Genomic DNA, 12,609 nt, shown 5'->3' on the forward strand with positions numbered 1-12,609 from the left:
GTAATTGCCTGTGTGCAAACTTTTATCCCATAGCACATGAAGGTAAACTAACTGTATCTTAGTTCTCAACAAAAGGGTGAACTACTGTGGGTTAGCTTTCTTTTACCATGGGATATGAGCATGCCCATGGGAAATTACCAGAGAGCTGGTGATACCCAGTAACCCCCCACCCTCCTTTACCCCACAGTAACCTGTTTGTTTACCTATGCCCTTATTTTATCACATCTTAGAAAAGGGAAGCATCAGACCTCCTCCAAACAAATCAATAAAGTGGTAAAAAGCACCAATGTCCCGTAAAGAAATGGAATCCATACTAGAAATGGTGACCAACTTATCACGGTTTATACCAAAGAATTAAATCAAAATGCCTCTATGAGAAGCAGGGGTGGAGGGAAACAGCAACAGTACTGGGTAGCAATCTAGACAATTCATTCCAAAAAATTAACTTTGCCATTACCAACAAAATAAAAAACGGTGTTATGAAAATAAGGAGATAGCATTACAAATAGATGTCTCTCAAGTAGCAGAGAGAGTAGCACTGTTACAGGAAGATGCTTTAATGACAAATGAATGCCAGTACAGCTCTAATGACTGCTGATGCCAGTACAGCAAAGTTATGCTCAAATCAAAATGGAATTATTTGCCATTATGGCTTCTGGTTAGATATTTCATCAGCACATAAATGGCCTCACAACAACTGTTGAAATTGATCATAAACCCCCAGAATATGCTCTTGACAAACCTCCAGCTATGGCACTGCCAAGATTTCAGCACAAAAAACTTAATGCTGCAAGGGTCTGAAAATATATAACCCAGAAAAGAAATTCATACAATAAAGCATCTCAGAGTAATATGTAGTGTAAAAGAGGGAGCAGACTGAAGAACTGATGCATGTGAAACTACAAGGCTTACTAGTGTCTATGAAAAAGCTATCAGGAAAAATGAGAAAGAGAGGGACAATGAGGCACATTTTAAAAGGAACTTCAAGGACAGCATGGCTTAAACAAAAACAAGTTCCCTTTAGCTATCAGAAACATTCTAGAATGAAAAAGCATTGCTAACTAAGTAAAACAGACTAGTGTTGAAAGGGGGGAAATAGTGATTCTAAAGAAAAGGCATCCAGAGACTGTGAAAAAACAGATACATGAAGGGCACCTCAGCATGGACCTATACAAAGGCAGGCAAGGGACACACTTTAATGGGGCCACCTGACAGCACACACAGAAGAAGTGATCATTGCATTTTTGCAAAGTTCCAGAAAAAGAACTGCAAGGAACATATGATAATTTGTGATTCACCTAGTAGAACCTGGCAGCAACTGGCAATTCAGACAAAGAGGAAATTGCTACCTGCTGAGAGCTGATTGTTCTGGTTGTTTTTCAAAAGTAACTCAACTAAGCATTACATTAGCTAGCACCATAGTGAATTACACCAAGACAGTATTCACCAGACTGATATTTGTGATGAGCTCATTTGCAGTAATGGACAACAGCACACATTTGAGTAATTCTGAAGGTTTGCAAAAGATTAGGGTTTTTCACATAAGTAGCAGTCTGTTACCCACAATCCAGTGGACTAGATGAAAGTATGCACAAATAACCAAGCACACATTAATCAAGGCAAATTAAGATGGTCAAAACTTTTACCTAATTTTACTTAAATGCCTGAACACAATTAAGGGAGCAGGGCTTCAAATATATAAATGTTAAATGAACAGAAGGTTTAAATTACTGATGCTTCTGGTTTTTTTCAATACAATAAAATAGAGCTCAATGAATAGAATATGACAAAATAAATCTTACTACAACTACTACTACTACTACAAGATGCCACAATGCTGAAACCTTTCACAAGAAATTTTAGTATAACAATACAAAGTCCAAATGGTCAGTGGTACCCTGGCACAGTAATTGAAGTAGCAGAACAATCCCCATCATATGTAATACACACAAAGAACGAACAGTTATTATAGTGAAATCATAGATCTCTGAGAGCAGCTCCTATTAGTGCAAACACACCTGAGGATGAAAATACAACCTGTTATGCTGAAATGGCAACTAAGGAGAACACTTGCTACAATCTCAACACACCTGTAGTACCACCTGCTAAGCAGAGAAAAGAGACAATGCAATTACAACCTACATAAGCACCATCACCAGATGACCCAACAGCTGGATCAATAGGTACATGCAGCAACACTTGCTCCAGACAAAGTACAAGACTCAAATGCTAAAGAGGAAAGACTTACTATGATATGTCCTAATGTTGTTATTAACAAGGAATATCATTAACATCATCTGTAAATTTCTTTTCTTTACAGTGAAAATGTATTGTATTATATATGCCTAAGCCATGCATAGACCACAAACTTACTGTACCCAGAGCGGCACCCTTAAACAGCCCACATTGCTCCATGCATACTACCATTTACACCAGACACACTGTAACCATGTCCCATGGCAATGAGGATGAGCTAATCAGCTAATATGCTGCTATGATCCAAGCAGCAGTGTGCATTAGGATCATAGGAAAGTAGGGCTGGAAGGGACCTCAGAAGATCACTTAGTTCAGCCCTCTGCTCAACCTTGACTAAACCATCCTAAACAAGTGTCTGTCCAGCCTGTCTTTGAAAACAGTATAAAACAGTGTACAATATTGGAGGGTACCACTGCCAGGCTCTGTGAGTTTATGGTACAGATACATGGGCTTGGGCAACTACTGAACTGTTCCTTTAACAGGGACAGATGTAGCGACTCTTAACTACTAGTTCTTGGTTGCTCCCTGTGTGCTGAGCTACCCCATGGAAAGACAGAGAGAGTATTTGAGCAGCCTGTTAATAAAATCTTGCTTAATTTACTATTGGGAGTGGAGGGGGGGGGAAGGCTGAGCCCCCCCATAAGAAACAAGAGCCCCAGCCCACCCCACACCTTTCTTAGCAGCTCAGGTGATGGCAGTAGCGACAGCAGCAGTGACTCCTTCCAGCTGCCACCACCGCAGCCCCGCCAAAAGTCAGAGTGTAATTCGAACCCTGGTTGGGAGTACTGCAAAGCAAAAAGCCAGATCATCAAAAAAAGTACCTACCATTTACTTAACGGCTGCAGTTATCCTCAGTTGTCTATTTCAGACTCAATCCTGCACTGAGGCCAAGATCCATTCTGGTGTAAGCATCCATAAGCACAGGTGCCTGAAGAAAAAAAAAAGAGGTGGCCTTCATATGTATAGCTCTTAAAGACAGGAAACATGCCTTCTCTGTGTATTTGTACAGTATCCAGCACAATGTAACGTTGCAATTAATAATATATTAACTTCCTTTTTGCACAAGTGAATGAGCCATTATGCAAAGGCAAAAAGAGAGGGAAAAACAATGAGTTACTAACCTCCAATTTCCCACAACCGCCCACTAAATTCAATTGTTTGCTTCCTATTTACCAGCCACAGACAACAATTGCTTAACACTGCCCTTCATAACTGAAGCATCAAGCAAAGACTTAACTAGATCGGATTTCACAGGGATGACAAGATCTGTCAGTGACTTTAACAATCAAGATTTTCTCCTCCGTCTGGTTTTGTGTGCCAAGTTTCTTTGTGCTGCACTGAGGTCTTAGCCATACTCAGTGTAATTCCATTGCAAAAGTCTAACAAGTTCAGATTGTTTTTCTGTAAAGGAGCGATCTGCTGTGGGTTAGTCAGTATTATAGCAAGATTTGGTGGCTATTATCCGTTGCAAAAAGTATGTTCCTTTTAATTAATGGAGAGTTTAATTCAGGAGTATTTTGTTATGATCCACTTTTGTCTTTAATATGATCTAATACAAAAAGATGGAATTAGTAGCCGGATTTAGATTTTCCACAGTTTTGAATTCCATCTGTCCTCCTTGACAACAACTCCATCCACTTGTGCGAAGAAAATGTCAAAACTAATATAGCCAATACCATGACACAGTTTAAGCTACTGGATGAATAAATTGAACCTTTGAATAGTTCTTTATTATACATTTCAGGAAAATCTCTCCTTGTTTTGAGAAAACAACAAATAAGCACAAGGAGAAACCTAGCACAATATGCTCACTCATTGGGATTTGATTGCTTTTTGAGGTGAGCCTTGAACTGGATCATTCAAAAGATTTGAACTTTGCGATTTCTACCTCTTTTAGGATTTTGAAAGTACCTGAGTTAACCCCAATCGCTTTGGCTATACATAGTTTAATTTTAAATCTGTTTCCTTCTACTGAATAATAGCCTGTATTAATATAATAAGTTAATTAACAACCTCTTTACACTGCTACTAGTGTTAATAGCTAATGAACCATAAAAGCAACACTCAGTTCTTCAGTTAGATTCAATTTAAATTTAGCTTTAATTTGTTTAGATCTCTCCTGCCTTATTTCTGTGCTATAACTGTTGCAATTAACAAAAGTATCCCACTGTGAGTACAAGGCTAATTGCACAGAATATAGCTACAGAAAATGTACACCACATAGATATTCATCACAGAACATTTGGTCCTTTCATAAGTATAATAATAGCCTGATTCTGCAAAATACCCATTGATTTCAATGGTTACAAAATCAGCTCTACATATACAAATTCAGAGAGAAAATTTGAAAAGAACACTAACTCAAAAGGGTGGTGTTTTATAGGTGCTATTTTGTGTGTCTAACATTATTTATGACCATGCTTATGTAAAACTTCACCTGTAATTTTAGAGATTGATTTTGAATATTTGACTGTCATTGTCCTTGTTTCCAAATCTCATTAGATTGGAATTTTAAGTTTCCTATCTTCATATGGTTGTGTGTGAGGAGTAACCACAAGTCCATCTTAATGATTTTTTTAAAATATTCATGTTATTTCTTTTCAAATACACTCAAACTCAATACTTCTCAAACTCAGTCCAGCTCCTCAGTCAATGGCAAAACTTTTAAATAAAACTTCCTATAAAAATCACCATTTTGATAAAATGCTGGAATTAGTCATTATTAGCAGAATTCTTAAAAACTGGACTCAAATCTTCAAATTTAAGTTATATAGGAATTTTGCTCTATATTGAGAATACTTATGTAGAACTAGTATGTGGCATGTCTATCACTCAGATCTTTAAAAAAAAAGTAGTTAAATCCATGATGAAAAAGGTTACAGACAAGTAAACAAGCAGGTGGTAATCAATATATTCAAATGTATCTATGTAAAGTAAACATAAGCACATATATTTTTATTTTAATGGAATATATTCGACTACTGGTTTGTTTTGGTTTGCTTTGGTCTGGTATTTATGATAAACAATCTTGAAAAGCTGCAGGTGACATGGTGGGCTTTTATTTTCAATTAAGTTCCTTTTTCAAAAGCAAGCAAAAGACTGGTTTCCTGCTTACTCCAAAACATTTAAGATGTTTAAACAATTCAACAACATTTCACCAAGTCAACAATATGAAGTAAGGCAAAGTAATGTTAGGTGATGCACCCTGCTCCTCTCTCTAAACAAACAGAGGTAGGCTAGTCATCTTTCTCTTTCCTACTTGTTTATGGTAATGTTTTTTTTCTAGCTAGAGGGCCCAGAACATTTTTGTTTTCCCAGCAGCACCTTCTACCAAATACAGAAATCCTGCTCTAAATGTATACAGCAGCAGTGTCCCATTCTAATAAACATGGTCTGTTAAGTTTCTCCAGACTACTACTAGGATTGTAAAATCTTCAGAAGAGAGACTATACCTATTTCTGTGCTTACACAAATTTGTTTTAAATCAGGTAAGTACTCAAACCTACAAATGGGATGACTAAGGCACAGGGATATAGTAATTTACAGTCTATTTATCCTATATGGTACATAGCATTCAACCTGAAGAGATGGTGAGATGCATTAAAAATTGATCAGTGGAACACAGGAGGATATTTTAGAAGCTCTGTAGAAAAGATGAGCCAACCAGAAAGAAGGTGTGATAATTTGGAATGACCAGAAAACAAGAATTCTGGTTCAAGAAAAGTTCTGAAGTTTCAGAATGTTTTCCTGCAACATGATGCATTCAGGCCTTTTCTTTTCTTCTTCCTTCTATTTTTTTTTTTAAATGGAGCACCATTCATGGAATTATCAGTAGTCCACTGTGATGATGTGGGCTATTGACAATTCATCAACACAGCATTAGAGACAGACCTAGCACAAGAGATCCAGTAGCCCATTGGTCAGGACAACCACCTGCTATGGGAAATGGGTCTTAGCCTACCTGATTCAGAGTGACTGAACTAAAGCACTAAAGAATCAATTTATCTTTCTGTTGGAGCTGTTTCACTTTATATAATTAATTAAATAGTAATTAAGGCAGAAAGAGACTTATTCTAGGGACCTCACCAGGAATGTGAAAGACCCAGATTCAAGGCCATGCAAATTATTTTTCCTAAACACCTTGCTTACTTCCCTCATTCACAAGTTCTCTTTTTGGGAACATATCTTCTCATGAGCTATACTCATTGTTTGCAAGCTTCTGCTGCCACCCCTCTCTGTGCTATATAGATGGGGGGATTTTTGCATCTGATCCCATTCTAAGCCTATATGACTTGCTGGTAATTTTTAACAAGAAGGAAAGAAAGAAATGTTGACCTGACTCCTGACTATTGCTATCAGGATATAGAATGTTTTACACTATCTACTTAAATAGATAAACTACATGCCTCCTTAAATCAATTAGAGATTAAAGACAGTAAGAGATGCTTGCTTTTTTTCTTAACCCTAGGAAAAACAATTGCCACCTATCCTGTTTATACAACCACAATAATGTAATTAATATTATTTTTAGATTCTAATTTCAAGTCTTATTTTGTTTTCTTGCAACATTTTTGGTACAAATTACTTTCTGCAGTTGTCTCTTGCTTGTTTAGATATATAATCACCTATGAAGGCACACACAGACACACACACACACACCTGCCTTCATTTGATCCTCTTTTTTTTTAACACAGAGGTTTTTACTATGACCAGAATCATTCATAATCTAAAAACAAAGTTCCTGATTGAGATTATATTCTTTCTGAAATCTGAAAGAACTAAAGAGAACATACAGACTGTTTGGCTATTTCATGGTAATATCAAAGGATAAATAGGCATTTTAGAAATATTTTCAAAATATTATTTTGCATCCTTACATCTATTTAATAAGAGTTCTGAGCCAAGATCTCTTTTGAATGATGTGAGGCTTAGAGGTTCACAGGTTAAAAATGAAATTTCAGTTCATGAGACTTGTGACTGTAGAGAAGCTGCTTCCACGTGGTTACATTTTCAGTTTCCTTATCCTTATTTTCCACCTCAACTCTCACTCATTAGATGCTAAATTTTCATAAATCTAGGTCTACAACAAGCAATTTTCTACAGCACTTCTCCGATTGTGTTGGGAATCTAAGATGATCTACTGTGAATCATAAAATAATGGAGGTGAGCTCTTAGCACCCCTAAAGAGAAAAGGGCATAACCTTCATTTTTCATTTGCAACTTTGTCTATCTAATGCTGAGACTGATCAAATAAGCCAGGTTAAAGTTTCAACCCAGTAATTGGACAATGGCATAATTAAATATCTTTGATGAAAGTTTCTAAGAGCATGTGGATGTTGTACCTAATCCTGTTGCTCTTACATAATGCAGAGGAAGGTCCCTTCACAACATCTGATGAAGTACTCTGCTTATGAAAGCTTATGCTACAAATCTCTGACTTATTTGGCCTATAAAGGTTCAAATCTACCTTGTGTTCTTACAGAATACCAAACTGAATTTTCAGTTTAGGAAGTACTGTTATGTTTCAGCCAGTTTCTGAATAAAAGCCTGACTATGAAAAATCATCAGTGATTTGGCATCCAAGTGTCCTCCCTCTGAATCATCCTCAAAGCTCACTTTGGTCCAGTGATGCCCTGCAAAAAGCACGGAGCAGGTTTTCTAAATTGCCACTAGTGTAGGGACAGCAATTAAACCAATACTCTCTTACCTAATAAGTTTTACATTCCCTTGGTGGTATTATTATTTAATACATAATAATACCAAAAGCTCTATTCATGTACCAGCGCATGTCTAATTTTGCCAGGCACTGCCAAGCACAGAAGAGTCCTTGCCGCAGCAAATTATACTACAGTATATGTATGGTACACCTATGGAGGGAGAGGTGGATGGGAAGTAACTGCAAAGTCCCATTTAGCTGAACCGTTCCTGGTAGTAGGCTGCCTGACCAAACCATTTTGCTTCCACCTGGCTTCAGAATTCAGTTTCTTAATTACATTGATTCTGGGTAACCATTTCAGAGACATAATAGTGGTGTTAAGGTTAAAGGAAATAATCAAAAAGAAAAACCAGCTCTCATAGCTCAGTTTCATCCCATGTCCATTTCAGATGTTCTGGGGATACAATATATTGTTTCAGTCACCTGTGGATTTGATCCAAGATTTTTGAAGCTAATGAAACCCAGACCTGTTCTTGCCTGGTCAAGCATTCCAATGTGTTCACAAGAGTTCTTTCCCCAAAATAAGTGTTTTTTACACTAACATGGTTTCTACTAGTTGCTGACCCTCCATCTCCTTTCTGGAAAAGACCCCTGAACAAGTAATAGTGAAAAAACTCATAATACCACTTCCTTTTCAGAACAAGCTTCATATCTGGCATGGAAAAAAATGTTGATTTCTATTGCTGGCTAGGTTCTTACAGCAATGCATGGAGGTCAGGTTCTCTCACTAATTCTGGAGGCTCTTTCAGCTCCCTTTGATAGTGTTAATAGGACTTGCTGTTTATATAACTGTGGTACCTGACATGAGTGGAAGGAATTCTGCTCAGTCCTAATGAAGAAAGCCTGGAGGGAGGTGAAGGGCAACGTCTCTTCCTTTCACAAGGGCTCTCAGCTATAGATTTCCACAGGCATCAGTCTCATCTCCCTTTTATTCAACATTAAAGTGAAGCCCTGTTGTGGCTGATTATGAGGCACTATGGACAACAATGGCATCAACATGCTGATGCTCAACTTTGTCTCTGTTTCATCCAACCAGCTGCATCCATCACCCAAGGATCTCTCAGTGTCTGGCGGAGATAGAGACCTACATGATATCCAGTGTTTACGCTGAAAATGGATAAGATGAAGGTGATACCAATTAGCAAGCAGAATCATTCTGATGAACTGAAAAATATTAGTTGTTTTTTTTAAGTAGATACATGATAATCTGTTGTCAAAATAATTCACACACTAAATATTATGCTATTCTTATCTCTTATTCTCATCGGATTGGATTAAGCAAAAGGTAGGGTTTTTTTTGCCTGAATAGGAGATTAAGCCCTTTCCTTCCATCTATAGATTTCACTAGATGTATATAGTGGCATAATGTGAAAGTTGCACAACACGTCCGACTTGGGACTAACTTTAAAGGCCAGGTAGGTTTGGGTACTGCTAAACAGGTTTATGAGGACAACAGTCTGACCATAAAGTTAAAAAAGTTACATAAAGATAACAAACAGGCAAGAGTATAGTCCCAAGGGAAGACAAGTCACTTGAAGTGATTACTACAGTCAGAACTCATGCCCCACCCTTTGACAACCATATCGAGCACACTTCAGAGTAAAAGTTAAGTTCTTTGTCTCTGCCACATTTGACAGTGGATAGTTAATGCACAGTCATTATTCTTTGGTAAAAATATCTATGTCAAGGAGGACATAGGTCCTAGGTTTGGCAATGCTTATGGGACTTTTGTAGAGGAAAGACAAAATACTCATTAGTATTTTTAATGGCCCAGCTACTTCAGGGACTGTCTTCCTCACTAACCAACTTCAAGAGCTCAAGTTCAGAAATAATAATCTGACTGTCACAAGGCCTGAGGGGGCCATGATAGGCATTCATGACAGCAAGACTTTGTCAGTGAAACTTATTCCGAATTTCTAAGATGGAAGCCAAAGTGAGATTTGCTCACTATACTCGGAAACGGTTTTTGCTTGTATTCTGAGCAAATGAGAGACACTATAAAATAATAAATGGTAATTAATTATATGAATACTAAGTCACACCTCACAAGCCCCATCATATTTGCAATCAAGGGAGCTGAACTCTGAACAGCAAAGTTCCAATGTCAGCCTCCCTACAACCTCCTCTACATCTGCAGTATTCCATAAATAGATGTACATTTCTCCTGTCCCACAAGGTGGGATAAGGCTAGAGAAAAGGCAGGAAAAACTGAAACAGCTATTTTTTGTTACTGAGTGATCTGTAACCAGCTGAAAGAAAGACTATAGTTAAGGCACTAAAATGACTTCAATTTCTAGTGCCACAACAATTTTCGTCTACAGAGATCAGTTAGACCCAATTTCTTTTAAACTGAGTTCCTAATACCTCTGAAGAGCTGCACCCTAATCTTTTAATGCCTCAATTTGTCATCTGTAAAATGGGAATAAAAGCACCTCACAAGAGTGCTGTGAGGAGAGAGACAGTAAACCTTGTGAATACTGGAATACTGTGATAAAGGTATATAAGCACTATGTCATAGGCAGACAGACAAGCTCTTTTAATATTAGGGTTCTGTCTCCCTGAAAGCTCATGGGCAACATGTGGTCTCTTTTGTTCAGCTGGATATCTGAGAAACTTCTATGCTATAGGTTTATCTTTTCACTCAGGCATCTGATTTGCCTCCACTGGTAGCAATGAGTTATATGAAATTGCTGCACTTTATCACTGGTTCTAAGTAATGTTCAGAGTACTTGTAGCATATGGGAAAACATACAAGTGAAATCCTGGTTTGCCTTAAGTTAATATGAGTTTTACCATTGACTTTACCCCAGAATTTTTATATTAGTAGAATTCTTGAAAGACAACTCTGAGATTGAGCCAGAAAGCCACAGGAATAGACTTTGCCCTTTCAAAAATGACATGGCTACTAAGAACCTTCCATCTCCTTCAGCACAAAAGCTCATTCTGAGACACCAGCAGGGATGCTGATGCCTTTCCTAATTTTCTGTGAGCATTTGAATGTTCACAGAAAAGCCCCCAACTGACCAGCTTTAGAGCCAAAATCCTGATCCCTGTGCAAAGCCAACCTGAACAAGATTAGGTAATGTGGCTGGACCTATCATTTCATAGGGTGATAACAGAAAAGCTCAGGGAAGCACTGGCTGTGTGAGCACAAGGTGTCCAAGGGTCTACTGCAGGCCAGTGAAAGGACATTTTACAAGGTTATTGGTATCACATCCTACCAGACACAATGGAGAAACAATAAACTCAGTCAGACTTCCATTTTGATCTGGTGCAGTCTAGGAAGGGCTTCAATACCAGTCTGATGGACTGCCTAGATAGCATCAAGTGGGCAGGAATTAATCATTTGACCAGTGAGAAGTATGTCTACACTCACATTTGTAAATAGCAATTTGTCCCTAATGAAACCTAGGTTTCTCTCAAAGCAATCCTGTTTGGGCTTGGAAATGTTATGAGAGGTGATTGCTTAACAGGGATCATGGCTAAACACAATTTCAATATTTCCAATCTCTAGTTGCTTGCAATATATCCAACTTCCCCACAGTCTTGTTTTTTCTAAATTAAAGGGTTTGCAGTATTTTGAGGTTGTGCACAGGGGGTGGTTTAGGGTTTGTGTGGGAGTTGGTATTAAACTGCATCCTGGCGGCACCAGGAATTAGAAACTCCTTTTGGACTTTATGTTGCCACACAGCATTTAATTACTGTACTTCACTCATTCACTATTTGTTGCACAAACAAAACCTGCATCTGCCCTGAAAATGCCAGGTTTGAGACCAAAATGACTAAAAATGTACTAGGCGTTTGTGGCATCTGTGGCTTGGACTAGATTGGGGTGGCCAGCCTGCCACAAGTTCCAGGAGAGGCACAAGCAGAAGAGCAGCAGATCCAGGAGGAGTAGATGATCCGAGTGGCACTTAAGGAGGATGCAGGGCTAATCTGTGGCATGTCTGGACTGGATGAGGTCCCCGCTGCCCCTACGATTCCAGACATAACACACTGCTGCTGCCTCAGAAGTCATGGGGAAGTGCTCCCTGGTTTTAGCTCCCTTCCTGCTTGCCCAGTCCCTAATGCAGACTTTTAAGAGAAAGACTTGGAAAGCTAGAGGTGAAAGCCCCTGAAGGTCAGTCTGGTAACCCTGTCAGCTGTGACACAGGTCTTTCCCCTCCAGTGCTCACTATAAGTCTCCTTTCCCAGGGCCTCGCCTCCCTAGAACAGGTGAACAACTGTGCCAGATGGTAAAACATACAAGGCACCCGTTAGGCCTCGTTCCTCTTGAATCTCGAGGGGAGGGAAAGTTTGGAAAGATGCCCCAGGGCTGTGAGGGCAAACCAACGCGCCGCTGAAGGTTGCTATCTGGTGCTGACCTCTCTGCTTCATGCCCCATGCACTCAAGGGTGCTGCTCCCGCTCCCTCTGCGCTGCCACAAGCCTCGGGCTCCTCTCCTCGAAATGCCTGTCAGCAGCCAGGCGGCTCTGGCTGCACAGCAGCTCGCTTTGTCCCTGGAGGCGAGGAGCTGCGCGGGGCGAGCAGGCCGCAGCCCGGGGGCACAGGGCGAGCGAGGTGACCCCGCTCCTCCCTCACGCAGGCTGAAGGCGGCGGCGACGGGCGGGACGCGGTGGGGGGCGCAGCTGCAGGCG

Source organism: Alligator sinensis, unplaced genomic scaffold (genome assembly GCF_000455745.1).
Source record: "Alligator sinensis unplaced genomic scaffold, ASM45574v1 scaffold908_1, whole genome shotgun sequence".
In the NCBI taxonomy this organism is placed as follows: Eukaryota; Metazoa; Chordata; order Crocodylia; family Alligatoridae; genus Alligator; species Alligator sinensis.